This window comes from Rana temporaria, chromosome 1 (genome assembly GCF_905171775.1).
Source record: "Rana temporaria chromosome 1, aRanTem1.1, whole genome shotgun sequence".
Taxonomy (NCBI): Eukaryota; Metazoa; Chordata; class Amphibia; order Anura; family Ranidae; genus Rana; species Rana temporaria.
In genome coordinates, this window is record NC_053489.1 from 84,913,013 (window position 1) to 84,940,733 (window position 27,721).

Genomic DNA, 27,721 nt, shown 5'->3' on the forward strand with positions numbered 1-27,721 from the left:
CCTTAAAGTGACCTTGGCAGCCACGTGAAATTACTGACCGTGGATAACTCCTTTTACTGGGCAAGTGTTACAAATAAATACCAAAGTAATTGTGTGAAATCTTCTAGGCTGGCATTGCAATGGCAATTTCATTCAGCAATATTCATTCACTGAAGGGAAATATGCCAGAAATGCATAGTTGCTACAATATTAAAAATATTTTTCAAGGACACCTTGGTGCCAGGCAGGTGTATGTCACAGATGTTATCTTGGAGGACTATGGAAAGCTGTGTATAAAATCACAAAATTTATATTACATTGCACTATACTTTCCTATAAATATTGCTTGACAATACTGTATGTTTCATTCTGAATTTCCAGAAGATATAAAATAAACAAATGAATGCAGTTCTGTATTCATTAATATACTGTTAGATGTATTTTTTAAATGCCAGTAGTGTAAATATCTGAATTTGAGTTGATACCATACCAGCTTCTTGCAGTACCTGAACAGCAGAGCTCGGATTGCGAGAAGGAAAAACAGCACATGCAACATTCTGATAGCAGGATAAAGCACAGTGATAGATGGATGAGCTCATTACTTTGCCTCTTCTTTTTCATTGTCCGGTCACAGGCTGCAGGTGGATCCATGAAAGCCTAGGGTAAGAGGAAATTGGTTAAAGCGGTTGTATAGTCCCAAACCTTTTTTTTCTTTTTGTCACCTGTAAGGCAAAAGGCCTATTGAGGTAGTATGCACCGCATACTAGCTCATTATGAAATACTTACCTTATAACGAGGCATCGGTAACTCACCTGGTCCACGCCGAGGGAGATGACATGTTGCCTTAGCGTGTCTTCCGGGTCTTCCGAGTGGCTTGAGCCACGATGTCGTCACTCCCGCACATACGCGCGGGAGATTTCTTTCTGGGAAGGTCCGGCGTCTGCCAGGCTTTCAGCCGGGAATCCCCTGTGCGCATGCGCCACTGCAGTCAGCGGCTCATTGCGAGGGCAATATCTCCTAAAGCATACAGGTTTAGGAGATATTTTTTTTTACCTACAGGTAAGCCTTATAGGCTTACCTGTAGGTAAAAGTAAATAAAATGACTATACAACCACTTTAAATGACTGGCTGGTTAAATGGCTGGCTGTCATTCAACAGAGAAGGCTCATAACATCTAATGGTGGAAAAGACAGCGAGAGACAGCTCTGGACTGAAGGGGAGGGTTTTTTTTTTTTTTTGCTGGAGTTTTGCTTTAAAGGGTTTGTAAAGGAATTTTTTTTTTATCATAATAGCTTTCATTATCTTAATGCAGTGCTGTTTTCATGTCCTCATTGTTCGTTTTTGCTCTCAAGTTGCTGTAATTCTTCTCTGATCTCCATACTTCCTGGTTGTCTGTTTCCTGATGACCACAGTACTGGGAGCTTTCTCTCTGTGGTCACTAATCAAGGAGGTGTGATTACTGTGTGTCTAAAACCCCACAGCACCAATCAGTTTCAATTTCCAAACCATCACTGCCCTGTATTGGCTCTGAGGCTCTGTACATCACAGAAGCAGGAAACAACATGCAAAACAAAACTGGAAACTGCAGGTACATTATATGATTGTTTTTTTATCTATTTTTAATCATTTTTAAAAGGAATCAGTTAACTATTATGTCTCTATACCCTGTAAACAGTCATTTCAGCAAAAAAATTTTTACTTTACAATTCGTTTAACTTCAATTCCAGTGGTGAAAACTGAAATCTCAATTTTTCTTGTTTGAAAGCAAGCTGGGTCACATCTTGATTATTTCCATTACCAGGAGTCACCACCACAATTCGATGTGCCATCCAAATGTAACGACCAAGGCAACGAGAAATTGTGGCATTACTCTCCCACAATGTATTCTCAAGATTGTAGAATTAACAAATAACTACACTATATTACCAGAAGTATTGGGACGTCTTTACACGCACATGAATTTTAATGGAATCCCTGTCTTAGCCCGTAAGGTTTGATATTGAGTTGGCCCACCCTTTGCAGCTATAACAGCTTCAACTCTTCTGGGAAGGCTGTCCACAAGGTTTAGGAGTGTGTCTATGGGAATGTTTGCCCATTCGTCTAGAAGTGCATTTGTGAGGTCAGGCACTAATGTGGACGAGAAGGCCTGGCTCACAGTCTCCGCTCTAATTCATCCCAAAGGTGTTCTATCGAGTTGAGGTCAGGACTCTGTGCAGGCCAGTGAAGTTCCTTAACCCCAAACTCGCTCATCCATGTCTTTATGGGGTTCCGGCCTGGTAAGTAGCGGCCATCTTGCTACACCCAGGCGCTCTCACCTCCAGCCCCCTGGCATCCTCCTTCTACCCCTTCCCCTCATCTTCCACACCATCATCGTCTGAGCATCCGCATCGGCTTCCCATTCTGGACTGCTGTCTTTTTCGGTAACCTGACAACCAGGTAAGCACATCGGGTAAACCTATCATAGGAAGTTGATACAGGGTTCGCCAATCGCCTCTAGGGGGGTCGGGAAACCAGACATCCCCGGTTTCCGGGGACAGCCCCCGGATTGAGGACACTGTCCTCGGACCAAGTCTGTCCCCGGATTGTATTTCCTGCTATTAAAGTTGCTCAGTCACTGCTCTGCCTGGCGAAATGTCTCTTGGAGTTATTTCTGGGTATTGCGGGCTCATCGCTGTGATTGGCCGGAGCCGCGATGACGTTACTCACACGCATGCGCTCGGGAGACGCGGGTAAGGGCACATCAGCTGAAGCAACATCACAAACGAGCCGTTGCTTCTGTGCGCATGTGCCAATGACGTTGGCACATGCTTATATATGGGATACCTGGTGGAAAAGCCTCTGAATAGGTAAGGGAGACCTGGGTTATTTCCAGCTGCCCCTCAGGGGATGAGCGTTACACTTACCATGTGTGTTTATGAATTGGCTGACTGTTTAAAAACAATGCAGCGCTTGGCTTGCCCTTTGTTTCGCAACATTGGATAAGCAAGAGACCTCCCGCCTGCGACCAATCTACAAATCTATAAATTGAACTTTGTGAACATTGTTGAACAACATTATGGGATTAGATGCATGTTGAGATATAGAAAATCTTATAAAAATTACAGCGAGGTAAACTTTGCAATAAAAACTCAAAATGTGCATGTTGCAAATATACTGCACTTTATCTTTAACCTTAAAGTAGAGGTCCGCCGACCACTGCAAAAATTAAAAGCCAGCAGCTGCACATACTGCAGCTGCTGGCTTCCAATAATCGGACACTTACCTGTCCTGGAGTCCAGCGATGTCGACACTGCAGCTGATGTTTCTATCAGCTGTCGGGTGCATGCCGTCTCCATTGCGAGTAAGGGAACATGGCAGTGAAGTATTATGGCTTCACGCCAGGAAACCTACTGTGCATGCGCAAGGCTCTGCTCCTCTCTGCTACTGGCCCGGCAGCTGAGGGAGAAGGAGGCAGCCCCAGCCATGATGTCAATACCCCGTGGCTGAGACTCCTGGAAGTGTGAAAGACAGGTATGATGTCCCCCCTCCCCTTGAAAGGTGCCAAATATGGCACCGGAGGGGGGGGGGGAGTACAATGAGCAGAAGTTCCACTTTTGGATGGCACTTCGCTTAAACTTCACCTCTAAAATGATCCCTTTACCTCAGTCTTACCTCTATTTTAATCTCTTTAACCTCACCATCACTCAAAATACCTTTAAAATTAACAGTGACCCTATCCTTCTTACAACAGTCTCACCCCTGAAACTGTCAATTTTTCATCAAACCCACCTTTAAAGCTATCCATTTAACCATAGCCTCACCCGTAGATACTATCCATTAATCAACATACCCCCAAAACAATCCATTAACCTGAACCTCAACCATAGAAGTATTCCTTTACCCCAACCAAATCCCCCAAAAAGTTGTTTCCAACCAAAATGACAAGGGTGTTCTATAGAAATAATATCAATATTTCTCCACTCTGCTTGGCTATTAAGCCTTTTCTATAGTAGAATATAAAAGTCCACAAAGTATTTCAGTGTGGTTTGTTCCATAGGTAGCTGTCCTCCATAATCTATATTTCTTTTCATAATATGTAATGGTAGTTTTGTACCGTGTTCGTCATCGACAAAAGTAGAAGTTTGCAAGCTTTTGAAGGAGGCTGGCTTCTTCTTCAGGCAATATGAACTGACAGTATTAAAGTTATATTAAACCCAAAACCAAAAATGTAACATATGGCAGCTTACCAATCATTAGATATGGTGGCTGCATCAGTTTTTTTTTCTTTGGCTTTTTCCCTCTGTTTTCACCTGGTGATCTGGCCAGTAACACACCTCCTGTATTAGTGATACACAACTCTGGAGGAATGCACATCTGTGCCTCCGGGGCAGAGGCACATCAGGCAGCAGCATTTCCAGTCTGAGGGGAGGGGGGTGTTCAATGTATTAGCAGATTTAAATACACTAAACAAATTGAAACCAGACTCCAGCTCACATGTTATAGTCAGTTACAGCAAACAGTTTTTTGTCCTTTTGGGATAAATGTTTTGCATAATAATAATAATAATAATAATAATAATAATATAATAAATAAAAACTGATCATTTTAATCACCCCTGCCGGTGTTAAGTGTTTTTTCTCATCCATGTAAACTGATAAATTCTGCTGGAGAGCTTATGCTTTTGAAAAACAACAGACTTGCTAGATGGATCACCAGGTGAAAATAGAAGAAATAAAGCCTAATAATAGAAATGAACACAGTCATCACATCTAAGAATTGGTAGGCTGAAATAATAATTTGCTTTTGGATTTAATACTGCTTTAAAATTGCATTTTATACATTAAACAGTAAACAGATACAGATGTTATTAACTTGACACACATGAGTGGCAATGGGTGCTAAAAAAAAGTGTGACAGGACTGTTCCTTTGTCTCAAAGAGACACTGATCTATGCATCCCAAAAATGTTTGTCCTCAATGGCACTCATGTGTAAAGCTGAGAGCATCTGCATCTAATTTTTGTTTCATGTTTCTTATTATCAGTTCATATTGCCTGAAGGAGAGGCCAGTGTGCTGCGAAAGCTTGCACTACAAGTTGTCTAATAAATGATACCACCCTATATAGTGCCATTTTTTATAGCTGAAGTAAAATTTTGTCTTGGAATAGAATACCGCTAGTAGAGCATTTTTCATGCAGTTGCGACGCGGCCCCATTCACTTGGAGAGGTACTGCCTGCCAAAAACGCCTGTTGTATAAATGTTTCTGTGTTGCGCAGTAACTGTGGCTGTTTGTCATTTTTATTTGTGGCTTGGCGATTAGGGGGGGGGGGGGGGATCATGGCTCAACTGCCTAATTTTACAGCTCCCTGGCCACTCATGTAAATCAGGCCTTAGCCAAAACTCAGCTCTAACTCCTAAACCTAACTCTGAATCTCAAATCCCTTTCACACTGAGGTGGTTTTCAGGCGTTTTAGCGCTAGAAATAGCACCTGTAAAGCGCCTCCCATTCATTTCAGTGTGACTTTTAGGGACGTTAGGAAAAATTTTGCAAGCAGAATCTTTAGGGCGGTTTGGGAGCGCTGTATACAGTGCTCCCAAAATGCCCTGCCCATTGAATTGAATGGCCAGCCTGAAAAGTGCATCGTAAGTGCAGCAAAACGGGCCCTCTTAACCTCTTCTTCGGCCGCTAGCGGGGGTTAAAAGCGTTAACGCACAATGGCCCCAGTGTTAAAGGGCTCTCAGGGTCAGCTATAATTCTATCGCCAGCGATCATTTTGACTGCTTGCCGACCATATAACTTACATATACACCAGATCATGTGCTAGGTATGGGATCCAGCACTTCCAGGTAGGGGGTGCGCACGCACCGCCGGAAACCTGGCTGTGCTGTGATTAAACTCAGCAGATGCGTATCACCAGGTGCTGGCCAAAGGATGACCGATGGCACCCGTGGTACCCTGCCAGGGTCCAGGTCTAATAAACAGCCAGTTCACTAATGAGTCATATGTGTTCTGAGCTTTAAGTAATCACTAGACCAAGGCTCCAGGCTCCTAGTTGGAGACGACTCCACCCTGCAGACAGGAGGTCTGGGCATGGGAGTCAGTAGGGCTTCACCTAGGAGAGAGAGGTGGGAGCCAGTGTAGCACGAGGCTACTTGCTGTATGCACGGAGGTACTGAGTGTCCGGTCTGTGGGAGAGCTGCATTTACAAGCCAGGAGGGCTGAATATCATTTACTTTGGTAGCAATAATGAAATACTGAATACTCCTGCGAGGGAATCTTCTGTGTTTGTTTAGTCTTTCTTTTAAATAAAAGTGGGCAAAACCAGCCCTGAAACTGAGAAAAACTAGTGGTCAGGAAGACACACAGGACAGGGTCCTGTCTATGTAAACAAGGCAGAGCCCTGTCCTGTCAGTGGGGAAGTACTGGATTTTCTTTTCCCGCAAAGCAGGGAATAAAATCCATTACTTCACTCGATAAAAACACCTAACACATGTACTGTATATAGAATGAAAATGCTTGGAGTTGGCATTCAATGTGCTCATTAAAGATCCCTGAGATTTATAGGTAGTGAGTGTATATAGCGGCCAGTCCATACAAGAGCAGGGCCAACACCCCCCTAATCCATGCACCTGGCCCCTAAACTACATGTAGGGCACCGGACGCATTGATTTCAACAGTTTTTTTTTTTTTAAGCAATTGGGTTCAAAAAAGGGTGGGCCCCAGTTGTGTGACAATAGCAAACTAATATTCGCTATTCTGATACTCCTTCTGGCCAATCCGGTCCTGAGACCCGATTGGCCAGGGAGTCTTAGGACATCCTGTTACGGCTCAGGAGTAGAAGCATCAGCCCTGGAGTGAGGAGTAGCAGCGAGGAGCAACAGCCCTACTCCGGATCCTTGTCATCTGCCTCCTGTTGGAGGCAGATGACAAGGAGGCCTCTGATCGTCCGTCTCCCACGAGGGGTGGTGATCGCCGCTTTCCCGTCTTCCTCCTGTTGGGGTGGGGGGTTCGCCACCTTCCCATCCATCTCCCACAAGGTTGATCGCCATCTGTCTTCAGCGGGGGGGGGGCATTGGTTAGCCCCAAAATATTGAGCACCAGCCACTACTGATATAGACAATTGGAGTTGACAATCAATGTGCTCATTGGAGATGCCTGATAGGTATTTGCAGTATCAGATTTCGAGAGTATGCATAGTACTGAATTCCAGCTGTCTCTTGAAACAGGTGTCATCCAAACCTATTATGCAATAGAAGTCTTTGCAATAAAAATAGGCAGGCTTATGCTTCTTCTAGGGTGGAGTTTGTGGTTCAGTGGTGGAGCCTACTCCCCCTATGACCATAAGAAAGGGGAAACATTTTTCTCTACACATTTGTGTGACAGTCTAAAAAAACAGACATATATTTAAAATCAAATCACAGATGGGAAAAAAATAAAACAGGTGCAGTCCACTCACGTTTGCCAATTATTAAATGCTAACCTATTTTTTATAGCGACGTCTTCTAACTGTGGACAGTTTAAATAATGAAGATGTTTATTTTGGCAAGTAAAAAAATAAATACATAAAATCTAGACATGGAAAATGTTTCCTGGAGCATCTTAACAAGAAGAAGAAGAAGAAGAAAAAAGCGTTGCTGTGAAATTCAAGTTCCAGGCTATGTGATAAACACATAATGGAATTTCCTATTGAATGGCTTTAGGGCAATACATTCAGGCACAGCTCTATTTTGATGTTCGGCAACAACTGTGTTTACTTTTGAGCAAGGAGAAGCTTTTGTGTCTAAACGTTGTTCAGTAAGTTTCGTCCCCGAGTTTAGTAGGTAATTGCAGCGATGGAGTCTTCGGGAGCAGATGAGTTATATTTTTCCAACCAATTTGAATTCAACTTGAAAAATTGAAACGCATCCTCTTTTTTTTTTTTTTTTTTTCTGCTGTGCCAAGAAATTCATCGGCAATCCCTAGCAAGATACGTCTTCGTGTCCTAGGAGCTGACTTCACAACAAGTAACGCAGAGTTGATATGACATCTGGAAGCATCCAAGCCTCTGAATGTCATTGAAAACAAACCGTGCTGCGGAATTAAGGTTCCTTTGCATCTAAATGTTTACTGCTGTCTGTGTCTTGACTCGCTCCCTGACACATGAGCTATGAGTTGAAAGGCATTCGAGGCTCCAACACAATTTTTGCATTGCTCTTCAATGTGGCCTCTGGGATTGAAAAAGGGCAAATCTATTATACCGTTGCCATGGCAACCCTGGCACAACTGCTGATAAAGAGCGTCTGATGTTTGGTAAGGCCCCCGTAGCATGGTACAAACCATTCAATATGGAAAAAAAAAAAAGGGAGTGCATGGAAGATGAGGGTGTGTGATTAGGCTGCACGCACGGGTGCAGAATGAAAGCAGGAGCTGAACTAGGTTAGATGAGAGGAATAATACGGAAGGGATGTCATGTATCACCATGGTGGATGTGCAAATAATTTAATGCCTCCAGCAATTTACTGTACCAAGCAAAAATCATCACACAGATGTGATGAAGCCAGCAGAAACAGAAAGAATAATAAAAAAATAATAATAATAATCAGCATGCCTTCATTTTCTTTCCACCAATGAGATGTGCTTCAAAGTGTTTTATTTTAGCAAGTCTTCAGCAGTAAACTAGTAGCACAAATATGCTAGTTGTAAGATTAAACACCTTACTACACAGCAAACCCGGAACCAGATGTGCTTAATGAAAAAGAAATCCTTTAAATGAATGCTATACATTGGGGATGTCCATATATACTGTGCATATTTCAGAAAAAAAAAAGATTAATGTAAAATGGAGCTGATAGGATATTAATATGAACAAATTATCACTCAGCAATGTGTTTTTACTCAAATTTTAAATGTTTTTAATATTTTTTGTAAAAATATTCTTTAAAGCAGACAACATATATTAAAATGTACTGTAAATTAACCTGCCTGAAATGTATTGCGGGCAAGCGTCTGCTGTAGGCAAAGCGGCTAAACCCTACTTCCGAGTTTACAGTGCGTGGATGAGCGCCCCCCCCCCCCCGATCTTCATCCACTGTAAAGGCCTGTACGCACGATCGGATATTCTGACAATTGTGTGATGGAAGAGTTTTGTCGGATAATCCGACCGTCTGTATGCGCCATCAGACAATTATTGTCAGAATTTCCGACAACAAATGTTGGCTGTGCATGCTTTCAAATTGTCCGACAACAAATGTGTTCCGTCCGATTATTCGATTGTGTATACACAAGTCCGTTGGACTAAAATCCAAAGTAAAAACATGCATGCTCCGAACCAATGCTAACCATCAGACAACATTAGCAGAAGTTGCCCAAAGGGTGTCGCTAAAGAGCTGAAAAACCACGTAGTTTGGTGTACAGTATGTTGGCTGAAAAATTTCTGCCTTCTGTATGCAGAACAAGTTCACGGACAACGCCCTTCGGATATAAATCCACACATTTGTCTGTTGGAAATCCGATCGTGTGTATGAGGCTTTAAAGTCCCAGCCAATGATTCACGGCCAGGACCTGCTGATCGGCTGTGTGCAATCACAACCCAGAGCTCTGTGTTGGTAAACAACACAGGGTTCGGTACAGAGGGAGCGATCTCTCAGTTTCCCAGGGATGAAAAACTTAGAGATAGTGGGCTAGATTCAGATAGCCCTGCGTAATGTTGTGCGGGCGTAACGTATCTCCGATACGTTACGCCGCCATAAATTAGGGCGTAAGAAAGAACTTGCGCCCTAAGTTACGGCGGCACATGCTCCGGCATAAGCCCGCCTAATTCAAATTTGGATGATGTGGGCGTGTTTTATTTAAATTTAGTGTGACCCCACGTATTTGACGTTTTTTTACGAACGGCACATGCGCCGTTCGTGAAAGAATCCCAGTGCGCATGCTCTAAATTACGGCGCAAATCGTCAATGCTTTAGACGTGAACGTAACTTACGTACAGCCCTATTCGCGAACGACTTACGCAAACGACGTAAAAATTTCAATATTCAACGCGGGAACGACGTCCATACTTAACATTGCGTACGCCTCATATAGCAGGAGTAACCTTACGCCGGAAAAAGCCTAACGTAAACGATGTAAAAAAATGCGCCGGGCATACGTACCTTTGTGAATCAGCGTATCTACCTAATTAGCATATTCCTTTCGTAAATCGACGGAAGCGCCACCTAGCGGCCAGCGTAAAATTGCAACTAAGATACGACGGCGTAAGAGACTTACGCTGGTCGGATCTTAGTCAAATCTATGCGTAACTGATTCTATGAATCAGGCGCATAGATACGACGCCGCAACTCAGAGATATGACGGCGTATCTGGAGATACGCCGTCATATCTCGTACCTAAATCTAGCCCATAGTTGTAAAAGCAGCACGTTTTTCACACATTATACATAGTTAGGCACAAGTTTAACCCCTTAATTGCTCTAAATGTTAACCCCTTCCCAGCAGGTGTCATTACCACAGTGACAGTATATAGGATTATCACTGATCACTGTATTAATGTTAGTGGTGATGTTAGTGGCAGTTAGTCAGTTCATGATTAAGCACAAGATGTATGTGTGAAACGCGTCTACTTGACCTTGTGTAGGTGTTTTTGGTGTTATCACTTTGAACAATAAAAGGCAATCGGAGTTCCTGGATGTGCAGCCATTTATTTTCTTACATGTTAGTCAGTTCCCCCCCAGTGTTAGTTAGTGTCAGATTGCCAATCGCAGTCCCATTATAAATCGCTGATCTCTGCCATTTGTAATTACAATTCCAGTCACTATATTGTTGTCAATGCATCGAAACATTCACGCAAACCAATCAATGTGCACTTATTGGGATTTTTTTAAATCAAAAACATGTAGCAGAATACGTTTTGACCAAAATTTATGAAGGCATTTGATATGTTTTATAGCAGCAAGTAATAAATGTATATATTTTTTTTCAAAATGTTCAGTTTTTTGTTGTTGTTTATATCACAAAAAGAAAAATTTTGGTGATCAAATACCACAAAAAAAAATTATACCGGTATAAACTTAGTTTGGGTACAGCATTGCATGATCAGTTAAAGTAGCCCAATGCCAAATAGAATAACATGGCCTGGTCATGAAAGGGGTAAAACCTTCTGGAGTTTTAAGTGGTTGATATCTATATAGCACATTTTGTTATATTAGTATTTTCAAAAGAGTACATGCATGGCTTTTTCATTGTGTGAACCCAACCTACTATCTTCAAATTATAATTCCTATATGAGACAGGTTGCTCAATTTATAATGGGGGCATTGCTATTCACTCTCTGCTGTACATCGCAAACAATGTTCACATAATGGCTTGCATTTTATAGCCCATTCATAAAAGGCAGGCTGCAGTGTGGAGCCTACAGTGTCCTTGAGTTCTCTCTGTTTGATGCAGTAGAGAGAAAGCCATGACTGGAGGAAATCTGGTTACCTGACTATGACAGCTCACATAACTTAGCTCTTCTGAGTGTTTAGTTTACCTTCCATTTATCCTCTTCAATTTCCGGAGGACAACCAAACACTAGGCACATTTTTTAAAAGAACAATTCTGGTATATGTGCATATATATGTGTATATATATATATATATATATATATATATATATTCTGGTATATATGCATATATATGCATATACCGTATTTATCGGCGTATACCGCGCACTTTTTTGCCCTGAAAATCAGGGCAAATCGTGGGTGCGCAATATACGCCGATACCCGCTTCCCGCTCTGTGTTTGAACCACTGCGCTGGCATATACCGAGCGCAGTACACTAGGGTATAGTCGGGCAGGCTCGGCTCCTCTCGCGGTCACGTCCTGTGCGTCCTGTACGTCCTTTACGCGAGAGGAGCGGAGCCTGCCCGACTATACCCGAGTGTACTGCGCTCGGTATATGCCGGCGCAGTGGTTCAAACACAGCGCGGGAAGCGGGGATCGAGCGGGGAGGACACCACGATGGCCGCAGAAGGACGCCGGACCGGACGAGGCCGCCGATGGACGCGATGGACGACGGGCAGGACGCGATGGATGACGGGCAAGACACCGACGAGGGGCATCCAAACTGTAAGTATTTTTTTTTTCAGGAATTTTCCTTCAAGTTCGGGGGTGCGCGCTATACGCCGGGGCGCGTTATAGCCAGATAAATACGGTATATATATATGCTATTTTTTTTAACATAGTGTTATGGCCGTGGTAAGTCCATATCAATGCCCCTCATAGTATTAAAATAAAAAAATAAAAACATTGATGGGCATCATGCATGTACAACCCCCTTGTCCTGCCGGTGTCATTGCAAGCATTAAAATTGTATCTGCATTATTCCAAGGAAATATTAGATGAATCAATATTCTAGTCACATAAAAATCTTTAACACAGTTTTCTGAAGGAATGATATATATACCAGTATAATTTTGTTTTTCAACTTTATTGTGAACTGTATATAAAATATATGTATAATATATAAAATATAATCTATAAAATCTATAGTCATGGTTTACTATATCTCAAGTACTTGTGGACAGGGAATACCAGTAACATCAGTGTATAGATGATCTTCAAATAATATTGTGTGCTTTTAGATAGCTTAAAGCACATTTTATATATAGCCTAACATCTAAACTGTTATTTCAAATTTGCTTTTAGCTGATGTACCCCCTGAACTTGGTCAAAGTTGGCGGGCACTGGTTGAGAACCTAGAGAACATGTTTTCCTTTCAAATATTCAATCCAGTATCAGAAAATGTTATGCTTCTTAAAGTGTATATAACCTTTTTTTAGTTTTGGATAGAGTGGGGAAAGAATAGAACTCATCTCTGTATATGTTATTTAAGGGGGGAGGGGATTTTTTACATTTTATAGCTGTCACTAAAAAAAGATGAGGATATATCTTCCAATGGGGGCATTTGTTCCACTGAAAACTGTTTAAGAGGGAAATTTCCCTTTTATTTTGAGAGATTCCTCCAATATCCTGTTGCATCTAAACGACATAGACAGAAAAAATAGCTGGACAGGGGTTTAAATCCTTTTCAACTCTATCTACGACTTTAATCTGATTGGGTGGGTCCAATATTGCAATAAACATGTCCTTTATAGTGAACAACTAGCTCATGTATTAAAGAGCAACTAAGAACTCATTTAAAATCAATATTTATTTTTTATTTTTTAATAGTGGACATCAAAAATAAATATACAATAAATATAAATATATATGAATTATGTATGTATATATATATATATATATATATATATATATATATATATATATATATATATATATATACAGGGAGTGCAGAATTATTAGGCACATGAGTATTTTGACCACATCATCCTCTTTATGCATGTTGTCTTACTCCAAGCTGTATAGGCTCGAAAGCCTACTACCAATTAAGCATATTAGGTGATGTGCATCTCTGTAATGAGAAGGTGTGTGGTCTAATGACATCAACACCCTATATCAGGTGTGCATAATTATTAGTCAACTTCCTTTCCTTTGGCAAAATGGGTCAAAAGAAGTACTTGACAGGCTCAGAAAAGTAAAAAATAGTGAGATATCTTGCAGAGGGATGCAGCACTCTTAAAATTGCAAAGCTTCTGAAGCGTGATCATCGAACAATCAAGCGTTTCATTCAAAATAGTCAACAGGGTCACAAAGCGTGTGGAAAAACCTAAGTGCAAAATAACTGCCCATGAACTGAGAAAAGTCAAGCGTGCAGCTGCCAAGATGCCACTTGCCACCAGTTTGGCCATATTTCAGAGCTGCAACATCACTGGAGTGCCCAAAAGCACAAGGTGTGCAATACTCAGAGACATGGCCAAGGTAAGAAAGGCTGAAAGACGACGACCACTGAACAAGACACACAAGCTGAAACGTCAAGACTGGGCCAAGAAATATCTCAAGAACGATTTTTCTAAGGTTATATGGACTGCTGAAATGAGAGTGAGTCTTGATGGGCCAGATGGATGGGCCCGTGGCTGGATTGGTAAAGGGCAGAGAGCTCCAGTCCGACTCAGACGCCAGCAAGGTGGAGGTGGAGTACTGGTTTGGGCTGGTATCATCAAAGATGAGCTTGTGGGGCCTTTTCGGGTTGAGGATGGAGTCAAGCTCAACTCCCAGTCCTACTGCCAGTTTCTGGAAGACACCTTCTTCAAGCAGTGGTACAGGAAGAAGTCTGCATCCTTCAAGAAAAACATGATTTTCATGCAAGACAATGCTCCATCACACGCGTCCAAGTACTCCACAGCGTGGCTGGCAAGAAAGGGTATAAAAGAAGAAAAACTAATGACATGGCCTCCTTGTTCACCTGATCTGAACCCCATTGAGAACCTGTGGTCCATCATCAAATGTGAGATTTACAAGGAGGGAAAACAGTACACCTCTCTGAACAGTGTCTGGGAGGCTGTGGTTGCTGCTGCACGCAATGTTGATGGTGAACAGATCAAAACACTGACAGAATCCATGGATGGCAGGCTTTTGAGTGTCCTTGCAAAGAAAGGTGGCTATATTGGTCACTGATTTGTTTTTGTTTTGTTTTTGAATGTCAGAAATGTATATTTGTGAATGTTGAGATGTTATATTGGTTTCACTGGTAAAAATAAATAATTGAAATGGGTATATATTTGTTTTTTGTTAAGTTGCCTAATAATTATGCACAGTAATAGTCACCTGCACACACAGATATCCCCTAAAATAGCTAAAACTAAAAACAAACTAAAAACTACTTCCAAAAATATTCAGCTTTGATATTAATGAGTTTTTTGGGTTCATTGAGAACATGGTTGTTGTTCAATAATAAAATGAATCCTCAAAAATACAACTTGCCTAATAATTCTGCACTACCTGTATATATATATATATATATATATATATATATATATATTTTTTTTTTTTTTTTTTTTTTTCTGATGTCCACTAATTAATAATAAAAAAAATTATTGATAGGTTATTGCTATATATATATATATACATAATTCTTTTTTTTTTTCTAATCACCCTATAGTGGGGAAAACATAAACTTTAATGTTCTGATCATTTACAAAATGTAGGCATATTATTTTCTATTGTGGACACCAACATTCCCTTTGCACAATTTCTGCACGATCTGTCAATTTTACATTATGCTAATGGAGAAAAGCTTTGAATTCACAAATGTATGAGCAGAAGGCTTGAATATTTGAAGGGATTTTTTTTGTTCTTGCACTTTTGGGAAATAAATGCATTGTCAAGCTGTAGCACATCTAAAAAGTGCTAGGGGATACACCACCATTTCATCAGCACTGGGTGGATGATGGTCCGCAAGCATCCAAAAAGGGATATCATCTTTTATCACTACTGTGTATCGTGCAGGTCCAGATGGAGGATAAAACATGCATGAGTTGCCCGCAGCTCTGAAAATAATTATACTCATTTGCCAGAAATGTAGAAAGTGCATCCAACCAAGTCACCACCCATCATAGTGACACTCCGTTTGCATACTGATGAACTAGGGAGTCAGAGACAATGGAACTGATATCAATAATAGCAGAGGGGGCTGGGTGTCATTAATGGCCCAGGATTAATGACTCCATCATTTTATATTACACTGAGTTTCACTTATGCTGCATGTCCATGCCTGTAATATTTTTCAAGGCTTTTTTTTTATTTAAAATTGAATTAATGTGCCAAAGCTGATTTTTAATATGCTTTTATTATTTATATTTTATCATTTTTGTTACCTTTTGGTCTTTTTTCTTCTCTTTATTTTGTTAATTTTATATTAGTATATTTTTAAGCTGTTTAAACAATGGAAGGATGTGCCAAATACTAGCAGATCTAAGGATTTGTGGTCAAACTGATATTTCTTTAGTGCCTGTAAAGGCTGAATACAACAGGGTGAAATATGCTTAAGGCCTTGTTTCTACTTCTAACAAACAAAGGAGTCTGGGAGACATACTCTCACTAAATTTTAAAATCCCATAAAGACTCTTTCAAAGAGTTTGCATTGTTTGTAATGATAAATATGGAACACAAGTTGTAGAAGGAAGCATTGGTTTGTGTCTTTGAACTATACGATACACACATTTAAAGCTTATCTAAACCCCAAAACTAAACATGTATATATTGCAGTTTACCAGTCCTTAGGTCTAGCTGCTGCATTTATTTTCCTTTTAGACTTTCTTTTTTATTTATTTTCACTGGGTAATCCTGCAAATAACACACTTTATGTTGCCAAGTTGACTAAGCTCACTCTTCTACTGTATCTTTGTAAGCAGCCTTGGTTGTCACCAAGGCTGAACTTGCTGGACAGCTGCTCATCACAGGACCCAGAAGAAAGCAAGGATCACTACAGAGGTGGCTACTACAGTGATTCTCTACTTGCATTGGGATAAGCCATGTATGGAATTTGCATGCTTACATTGATCCAAGCTGGACCAATATAACAATGCAAAGGAAACCATACCTGGAACTCAGCTTTCAAGTGATTGCAAAGGCATTACCACAAGGATTGAGGAGAAGACATCCATTGTAAGCTCTGAGTCAATCCCAGTCAGAATTTACATAGGGGTTAGGTCTTCTCTACTTTCACACAGTGGAGGCCCGTCCATATGCGGCGCAGGGGCACCGCCCCCCCCCCCCCCAATCCATGCACCTGGCCCCTAAGCTACATCCAGGGTGCTGCACGCATGGATTCCAATGGGTTGGGGTTGGGGTTGATTAGAGCCTTATGCTGCATACACGCGATCGGTCAAACCGATGAGAACGGTCTGTTGGACCGTTTTCATAGGACCAAACCGATCGTGTGTAGGCCCCATCGGTTATTTATCCATAGGTTAAAAAAAAGCCTTCTTGTTTTAAATTTAATCGTTTGTAGGCACGTCCATCGGTTAAAAATCCATGCATGCTCAGAATCAAGTCGACGCATGCTTGGAAGCATTGAACTTCGTTTCTTTCAGCACGTCGTTGTGTTTTACGTCACCGCGTTCTGACTCAATAGTTTTATTTAACTGATGGTGTGTAGGCACGACGGACCATAAGTCAGCTTCATCGGTTAACCAATGAAAACGGTCCATCGGTCCATTCTCATCGGATGGACTGATCGTGTCTACGCGGCATAAGGCATTATTTGGCTTCAAAAAAGGGTAAGCCCACCCAGTTGTGTGACAATAGCGAATAAATATTTGCTAATCTCTTCCTAATTCTCCTCCCAGCCAATCAGGAAGCGGGTCCTGAGACCCGTAATCCGATTGGCCAAGAGGAAAAGTGATTCTATTAGCCGCTGAGGAGGAGGTAGGAGATGCAGGGGAAGCCGCCGAAGCCAAAAAAGAGGAGACACAGGGTGAAGCCACCGCCCAGAGGAAGCGCTGCTCGCGACCTAAATGGGGAAAGTGCGGGGCTGGTGACTGACTGGGGGGGTGACCCAACCGGCCGGGGGTAAAAAAAATATACCTCCAGCAGCCACTGGTTTCCCATGTGAAGGTACAGGTGTCTGACTAAATGCTAAGCACCATAATGGAAAAAAAATATGTCACATGGCAGGAGAAGGAGGCAGGAGAAGGAGAGTGAGTCACATGACCCACTGTACCTGGAAATACTGAGTACTTCTCTTTATTTCCAGCAGTGAATAGATTGACGTATTTTGTATGTAATACCGTGTTTCCCCGAAAATAAGTCCGGGTCTTATATTAATTATGGCTAAAAAAAACACACTAGGGCTTATTTTCAGGGGATGTCTTATTTATTTATGGTATGTACAAAAAAGTTTCTCCCCCTGTCTGCTCTGGAGTCAGCATTGTGAAATTCTGTAATCCCAAAAATAATTCTTTGTTTAAAGACCTTATAAAATGATGTAATCCGTTCTGTAAAAAGATAATATCATGTGCAGTGTGTCTCCTTGTGTAACATTATTGTGGAAAATACCTTATTTACAGTGCCGCTTGCCGCTCACGTGACCCGCTGGAGCTCAAATACTGCAGAGGGAGGGACCAAGATCCCCAATGACGTCAGCCCCACTCTGAGTACTGCAGTGGGTAGGGGCTTAATAAAGTTTTATTAAAAAAAACAGCTGACATCAGCCGGGAGGAGAGAAGAAGAGCTCCGGCAGGTCACCTGAGTGCCCAGCAGTGCTGTAAATAAGGTATTTTCCACAATAAAGTTACAAAAGGGAGACACACTGCACATTATATAATCTTTTTACAGAACGGATTACATGTTTTTACAAGGACTTTAACTAGGGCTTATTTTTGGGGTAGGGCTTATATTGCAGCCATCCCAGAAACTCGCGCTAGGTCTTATTTTCGGAGTAGGGCTTATTTTCGGAGAAACAGGGTAGGGGCCCAGGCATAAAAGTGAAATGTTTTTTCTGTCATTTACATTCATTTCCTAATATATAAGTAATGCCCCCCACTCCATTGTACCTCAATATTTATAGTTTTGGCAGATTATACCATACATATACAATTTACACAGTTTTGTGTATTCTATTATAAATGGGCATTTGGTACATACTGTTTTATTTTCTTGCATAGAAACTTAATGAAAATGTAAACGAAAAAATACATGTTTTTTCCAGCATTAATCTTTTTACTCTTGAAAGCTTTTACTTATTATATCAATATATGAAACATGGGGTAACATTTAATTAAAATTCAATAAACTAGGAGATTAGGCTTAAGTAAACTGAATATATTAATATATTATTATGGCTATTCAGATTTGTATTTGGTTTATTGTGTTTTGAGTTTTTCTTTTTTATAATCGATTATTTGTAAAATAGTTGAGTCTTAACATTGTCTGCCATTCATTTGACATGAAACTCAGCAAACAGGATACCATAACTTAAAATCTCATTTAGTTTATGCATTTAAAATAATTGAATGGATGTCCTGAAATTGTTTATTCTTTTTAATTAAGAATGTTTTCCCAGGATAATGACTGTGCACACAAAATGTTTTTAGCTAATTATGCTATAGTAGAAATGCAGTGTTGGGAATTAATATGATGGCTTGCTTGTTAGGAGTGACAGGATTTGATGAGTTATTTATTTAAAGAATGATTCCACCCAACATTGAATTGTTAGCAAGGGTTGGGTTTTGTTGTGCTTAAGAAAATAATATATCTATATTTTTTATTACTCAAAGATATACGCTATGAGATACCAGCAAGAAATGAGATACACACACACACCACTCTGTTGCTCACTATCAGTCTTTACATGGGTTTAGTGGAGAGCGGAGTGGTCCCTTTAAAGCAGGGGTGCCCAACCTTTTGAAGAGCGAGGGCCACTTAAGCAACTTGGTAACCAGTCGAGGGTCACAATGAGCATAGCGGGTGGATGACAGGTCACGGCTACTCTATAGGCCCTCCGATCCGCCCAGATGAAAGGGGACAAATTCCCTTCTGTTTTTCGGATTGGAGGTAGGTGGGCGTAAACAGACATCTGTCGCTCTATAGAGGTGAATTGAGGGTCCCATTTGGCTGGGCTGATTGTGTGCTGCAGTTTACCCACACCGTGGGTGCAGCGTAGTGCACCTGTGTCTATCCTGCGGGTTAGCTGAACTTTTCCATAGACTCCACCTGTGACAAAAGCTGCCGCTGTACAGGAAGCATCGGCTTATGGGGTTCTGCTCCGCAGCCGCTTTCTTCCTCTACCACCAGCTTTATTCACAACACTGATTCTGTGGTATTGCCGGTCAGCAACCTGCGATCTGGGCTTGCCAACCCACCATTCCAGAGCAGGAGGTCGTGGGACCAGACTGTTTTTTAACCTACGCTTTAAAACCTTGTTTGATGTCAGTTGCCCAGCTATTCGACTAAAGGGTACACTTTTTTACCAAAGTACTGCACCATGAAGTGTTTTTTATCTTTCCTCTTCATACATATGGTCCTCTGTATTGTTGCATGAACCACTCCACTTGCACTGAGACGGTGAAGGATTTTTTGCTAAACACACACCCAGCTGACCAGTGGATTCAGTGATGGACATATCTACCAGCATAGTTGCCAACATTCTCGAACATTGTTTAGGGACACTTTTTTTTATGTAGGTGGAGAACTATTTTAATTAGGGGCAGTGCATTCATTTTTAGTAGTGGCCTAGTATGAGGGAAAAAATGTGGCACGTGACGTGGAGAAAAAATATGTGTACTTTAAAGTACGCTAAATATTGGGTGTGGCTTAAAGGGGGTGTGGTTAAATAGAGTCCGAAATGACTTACATAGTGGAGAATGTGGTAATATATAGGGAACGAGAAAGAGGGATGGAGGGAGAGAGAAAGAAAGAAAAAGAGAAACAAGGATGGTGGGAGAGAGGAAGAAAGAAAAAGAGAAAGAGGGAAGGAGGGAAAGAAAGAAAAAGAGAAAAGAAAGAAAGAAACTGAGAGTAGTGGGCTTGAGGTTGCAAGGAACAGAACCACTGCTGTAAAAATAGCGAGGCTGCTGCCATGAGTCCAGCACATCCATCACACCCACTGAACTGACAGTCCAAAGGCCACCACACTGGAACCAGTGAAAGAAGGGGCCCCTTCCACTCCAAGATTTTGCAGTCTTAATGAAGAGTTGGTGAGCGGGCCACCAGCCCATTCGGGTAGGGTACTGTAAGCCATCCTCTCCATAGTCAAGTACAGCCAGTTGTCATTACGGTCAATTAAGAGATTTCCTCCTTCCTCGTCTCATGCAGCTTCTTTGCAGAGCATCTCCGTGCCGCGACACAGGAAGCCCGGACAGCACACTGGCTGGGACACGGTGCAGCCTGTCTCTTGCTACCTCCTTAGGCAATAGGTAGCTGCAGTTTGCTCTTACATCCGAATCAGAATCTCTTGACTCCCAGCCCACCCAGCATACTATATAGGCGGGCCAGGATGACAAATTTGGCGACCATGCGCATGCTGTACCGGGTGACAGCAGAGCTGTGCTGATTTTTATGTGGGCTCAGACCTCTCTGCACAGTCTGCCCCTGCCTGAGACAAAGCCTATTTTGTCGGATTCCGCCCAGGACAGGCTCCTGAATTTTGGCATGGGACTGTTGACAACTATGTACCAGACCTAGGTACTAGCAAGCTGCAATACATTAAATATTTGTTACTGGATTTTTATATACTATAATACTACTTCGCTATAAATAACCATAACTTGTTTGATTTTACTTGATCATGTTTTTAAACTCCTACAAAATGCATGCATGTGTTGTAAGCTTTAGATCGGAACATTAGGAAACAATATTCTATCTTGTACAGTACGAACATGACTTGACTATGTGCATTGTAGACATCTAAGTTTAACATACCTACATCCTACAATAACCTATCAGGTCTAACCTAGCTGATAGCCTTCATCACCAAGAAGCAATTGCTGAAGACTGGATCAATGAAGGAGCCTCTAATATAGAGATGTGCAACTTTTGGTTTGGAATTACCCAAGGAGTTCCATAATAAAGGAGAATTTTGGGATTATAAAAAAAGAAAACATACATTACCCACCTCTATGGCCTCGTACACACGACCGAACATGTCTGCTGAAACTGGTCCGCGGACCAGTTTCCGCAGACATGTCCGACCGTGTGTAGGGCCTACCGGACCGGATTCCTGGCCGAGTGGACAGGTTTCCAGCGGACAAAAGTTTCTTAGCATGCTAAGAAACTTGTCCGCTGGAAGCCTGTCCGTCGGACATGTCCGATGGTCAGTACGACTCATCGGACATGTCCGCTGGCCCGAAATCCCACGCATGCGTTGAAGCGATTCGACGCATGCATGGAAGCATTGAACTTTCTGGTGCGCGCACGTCGCGGCGTCATCGTCGCCGCCACGTCACCGCGTATTCTGTCCACGGGGAATTTGGTCTGATGGTGTGTACACACATCAGACCAAATGATCCCAGCGGACATGTCCGATGAAAACGGTCCGCGATGTCTGGTCGTCTGTACGAGGCATAAGGCTCAAAAAATATTAAATTGAGACTTGGGAGTGCCTCTTACAAAAAGCCAAGCGCCAGCATGCATACCCTTTATTCATTAGGTACATTTTTCTTGGCTTCACAACCAGAATTAACTTACTGTAGTTCTTTTTGTTTTAGTAGGCCCCATTTTGTTGGGGGTTGGTCTGTGAGCATCAATATCAGTCTTCAATGCAGTCATATTGATATTCTATAATACTGCTACACCACAAACTGGAGAATGCAGAGCTTGAACTTCTGTGACACAGAAAGAGATACAACAATAAACACAAATATGACTGGAGCTCCTCTTTAAAGTTCCAGCCAGCAGAATCAAAGCTGCCAAATATCAATGGACAGGAGCAAGAGGTTTCAGTGCGGTCCCCACAACAACTCCTCTTTTCTGCTCACATCAGAAACCCCCTAGAAACCTCTACTTCTAAAAAACAAAATTCTTCTGTCTGTGATCAATCAACTGTATCTTTGAAGGTTCTCGTTCATCCATCTAATGGTATATGTAGTAGTCAGTCAGCCTTAATTATTTGAACTTGTAGTCCAATTGAATGTGACTCCATACTACTGGCTACAGAAATCTATTATGTTCTCTGCATTCTGATTTTTTTTTTTTTTAAAGGATACATTTTACTACCCAGAACAACCAAACGTGTTTTAGATTTACAGTGCCTTGAAAAAGTATTCCGCTGGAAATTTTCCACATTTTGTCATGTTACACAAAATAAGGTAAATGTATTTTAGTGGGATTTTATGTGATAGAGTAACGTAAAAAGTGGCAACTAATTGTGAAGTGGAAGGAAAATGATAAATGGTTTACAAAAAAATATCTGAAAAGTGTGGATGCATTTGTATTCAACCCTCTTTACTCTGATACTCCTAACTAAAATAGAGTCCACCTGTGTGTAATTTAATCTCAGTATAAATACAGCTGTTCTGTGAAGCCCTCAGAGGTTTGTTAGAGTACAATAGTGAACAAACCTCATCATGAAGGCCAAAAAACAAACCAGACAGGTCAGGGATAAAGTTGTGGACAAGTTTAAAGCAGGGTTAGGTATATAAAAAATATTGCAAGCTTTGAACATCTTAAGCCTCGTACACACCATAGGTTAACCAGAGGACAACGGTCTGAAGGACCGTTGTCCTAGGTTAACTTATGAAGCTGACTGATGCTCCGTCGTGCGTACACACCATCAGTTAAAAAACCGATTGTGTCAGAACGCGGTGACGTAAAACACAACGACGTGCTGAAAAAAAACGAAGTTCAATGCTTCCAAGTATGCGTTGACTTGATTCTGAGCATGCGTGGATATTTAAACGATCGTTGTGCGTACTAACAATCGTTTTTGACCTATCGGTTAGCAATCCATCGGTTAAATTTTAAAGCAAGTTGCCATTTTTTTAACCTAAGGTTAAATAACCTATGGGGCCTACACACGGTCGGTTTGGACTGATGAAAACGGTCCTTCAGACCGTTGTCCTCTGGTTAACCTATCGTGTGTACGAGGCCTTACAGAGCACTGTTCAATCCATCATCCGAAAATGGAAATCTTATGGCACAACTGCAAACCTACCAAGACATGGCCGTCCACCCAAACTGGCAGACCGGGCAAGGAGAGCATCAATAAGAGAAGCAGCCAAGAGGCTAATTTTAACTCTGGAGGAGCTGCAGAGATCCACAGCTCAGGTGGGAGAATCTGTCCACAGGACAACTATTAGTTATGCACTGTCCTTTATAGAAGAGTGGTAAGAAGAAAGCCATAAGAAGTCCTGTTTGCAGTTTGCAAAAAGCCATGTGGGGGACACAGCAAACATGTGGAAAAAAGTCAGATGAGGCCAAAATTTTACTTTTTGGCCTAAAAGCAAAACACTATTAGCTAGATTCAGGTAGGCAGGCTTATCCTTGCGGCGGCGTAGTGTATCGTGTTTACACTACGCCGCCGTAAGTTAGCGAGGCAAGTACATGATTCACAGAGTACTTGCCTGCTAAGTTAAGGCGGCGTATCGTAAATGCGGCGAGCGTAAGCGCGCCTAATTCAAAATAGGCTGAGGGGGCGTGTTTTATGTTAATTTGGGTTGACCTGACGTGATTGACGTTTTTTTTGGAACGGCTCATGCGCCGTCCGTGTACATATCCCAGTGTGCATTGCGGCTAAGTACGCCGCACGGTCCTATTGGTTTTGACGTGGACGTAAATGACGTAAATCCCTATTCACGGACGACTTACGCAAACGACGCAAAATTTTCAAATTTCGACGCCGGAAAGACGGCCATACTTAACATTACTATTCCAGCTATTTGATGGAATAACTTTAGGCCTGATAATGCGTTACGTAAACGGCGTATCTGTACTGCGTCGGCCGGGTGTACGTTCGTGAATAGGCGTATCTAGTGATTTACATATTCTACGCCGACCGCAATGGAAGCGCCACCTATCGGTCAGCCTAAAAATTACACTTTAGGATACAACGGTGTAAGACACTTACGCCGCTCGTATCTGAGCCTAATTTAAGCGTATCCGGTTACCAGAATACGCTTAAATTAGCACCGGCGCACATTCAGACTTAGGCTGGCGTATCTACTGATACGCCAGCCTAAGTCTTTCTGAATCCACCTATATGTGTGGCGGAAAACTAACACTTCACATCACCCATGAACACATCATCCACATTGTGAAACATGGTGGTGTCAGCATTGTTGGGAAGATGGATAGAGCAAAATATAGGGCAATATAGGGCAATCCTAAGCCTTGTACACACGGCCAGGAATCTCGTCGGGGAAATTTTTTTTTTTTCCCGACGAGATTCCTGGCAAGCTTTTCTTGTGAAGCCGAGTGTACACACGGCACATAAAAAAAAACTGCAGTTCTTTTGAATGGCAAGAACTCAGTGACGTCATCGACACAACGAGCATGCGCTCATCACATTCGATGCTGTCGCCGCCATCTTTCTTCACCCTACACTTCCCTTGTAAACTACCGCGCATGCGTTGAAGTCTCATCGAGCATGCACTGGCTTACAGGAGGACAGGTAAGCTTGTAGCCGCATACACACACACAGTTTTCTCGTCGGGAAACAGGCCGACGAGAATACCGACGAGAAAATAGAGAGCAGGTTCTCTATATTTCTCATCGAGATTCCCGGCAGTTTTCTTAATGAGAAAACATACACAAGACCAGTTTTCTCTGCAAAAAGCTCTGCCAGCAGTTTTCTTGCCGAGAAAACCAGTCGTGTGTACGAGGCTTGAGAAGAAAACCTGTTAAGCCTCGTACACACGATCAGTCCATCCGATGAGAACGGTCTGATGGACCGTTGTCGTTGGTTAACCGATGAAGCTGACTGATGGACCGTCGCTCCTACACACCATCGGTTAAAAAAACTATCATGTCCGAACGCGGTGACGTAAAACACAACGACGTGATGAAAAAAACGAAGTTCAATGTTTCCAAGCATGCGTCGACTTGATTCTGAGCATGCGTGGATTTTTAACCGATGGTTGTGCCTACTAACGATCGTTTTTTTCCCATCGGTTAGGAATCCATCGGTTAAATTTAAAGCAAGTTGGCCTTTTTTTAACCAATGGTTAAATAACCTATGGGGCCCACACACGATCGGTTTTGACCGATGAAAACGGTCCATCAGACCGGTATCCTCTGGTTAACCTATCGTGTGTACGAGGCCTTAGAGTCTGCAAAAGACTTGAGACTGGGGAAGAGGCTCACCTTCCAGCAGGACAATGACCCTAACCATACAGCCAGAGCTACAGTGGAATGGTATAGATCAAAGCATTTTCATGTGTTAAAAAGGCCTAGTCAAAAACCAGACCAAAATCCGATAGAAAATCTATGGCAAGATTTGATAATTGCTGCTCACAGACACTCTCCTTTCAATCTGACAGAGCTTGAGCTATTTTGCAAAGAAGAATGGGCAAAAATGTTACTCTCTAGATGTGCAAAGGTGATAGAGACATCCCCAAAAGGACTTGTAGCTGTAATTGCAGCAAAAGCTGGTTCTACAAAGAATTGACTCAGGGGGGCTGAATACAAAATGCACATCACACTTTTCAGATATTTATTTCCAAATAAAATTGAAAACCATTTATCATTTTCCTTCCACTTCACAATTATGTGCCACTTTGTGTTGGTCAATCACATAAAAAAAATACATTTACGTTTTTGCTTGTAAGATGACAAAATGTGGAAAATTTTCAGGGGTATGAATACTTTTTCAAGAAATAATTCTGCCACCTTCACTGGGAGTAAGACACAGTCATAATAATTGAATTGGGCAACCCATAGACATATCTTTTCCCTGTTTTTCATCAATCAAGCTACTGTTTTAAGCACTGACTGTCACCCCAAACTTTGGAAGGGTATTTAAATGTGAAATAAGCCCTGTTTTAATGCACAGCCAGACAGTGTTTAGCATATGTATAACTGATTAATCATACGTCACTTAGACAGGCTTTTAAAAGTCCAAATATTATTCAGTTTTAATAGGCATACAGTATGAGGCATAAAATTCTAATTCCGGTGGTTGATGAGAAATACTGATGTTGATGTCACTAATTAATAATGTTATATTGAAGGAAGAGTTACGGTACTTCCTAAATCAATATAGGGGAGAAAGCCTTCTGAGTAAATATTGCTCTATCCATATGGCCTGCCCATAATAGGATGACTCTACCTGTGGCTGATTCCTTATGTTTTGCATGTTCTCATATATCTTAAGAAATGTCATGTGCATTCATGCAATTTCCAGAGGTGTATGAATCCTATTCAATTTACCCCAAACTTTTAAAAACAACTCAAAGTTATTTTTTGGCTCAGTGAAGCTCAAAGCACATGACAGGTCCAGTCAGAGCTTTTGACTAACGCAACTCTGGAATATGAATATGTTAAACCCTTCAAACTTAACGGTGCGCTTCCGTCAGAATTGAAAGGGAAGCCCTAAAATATAGGTATAAGGGGATATAGTTGGCATATGGTAGTTGTGCTGCATCAGGCCACTTCACAGTAGAGTCCACTTGTTGATGCCAGTTTGCACTAACATGCTGAGATAAATATTCTCATCCTAAAATGAACCTGTCACTCTGCCAATTTAAGGCAAACTCAAATGTTCTGTTAAGTCCACATCCTTTCCACTGAAACTTAAAGGAGGTGTAAAGGAAAACATTTTTTTTGCTGAAATGACTGTTTACAGGGTATAGAGACATAATAGTTAACTGATTTCTTTTAAAAATGATTAAACTTAGATAAAAATCAATCATATAATGTACCTGTAGTTTCAGTTTAGTTTATGCATCTAGTTTCATGCTTCTGTGAAGTACAGAGACACAGAGTCAATAGAGGGCAGTGATGGTTTGTAAAACGAAAGTGATTGGTTCTGAAGGGTTTAAGACACACAGTAATCACACCTCCTTGATTAGTGCCACAGAGCGAAAGCTCCCATGACTTTTTTCATCAGGAAACAGACTGTTCAGAACAGAGAAGGATTACAGCAACAGCATAGCAAAAACGAACAATGAGGACATGAAAACAGGACTGCAGTAAGGTAAAGGAAGCCATTTAGCTAAAAAAAAAAATCCTTTAGTGACCCTTTAACTTGTGTTCTTTTGCCACCCTGGTTTGCCTGCTGGAGCCCTGATATTGAACCCTATTTAAGTTCCACGTTGGTCTTTAGTGGGGTTTGCAAAAGTCTAATGACTTTCACCATGCCCCATGTGAGAATGTTTAGAACTGTTCAGGCATTAAAGTAGAAGTAGTTAGAAGTAGTAGTTTTTTTTCCATTTTAGGTAGAGCAAGGGGTTTATAACCGCTGCCACATTTTTGT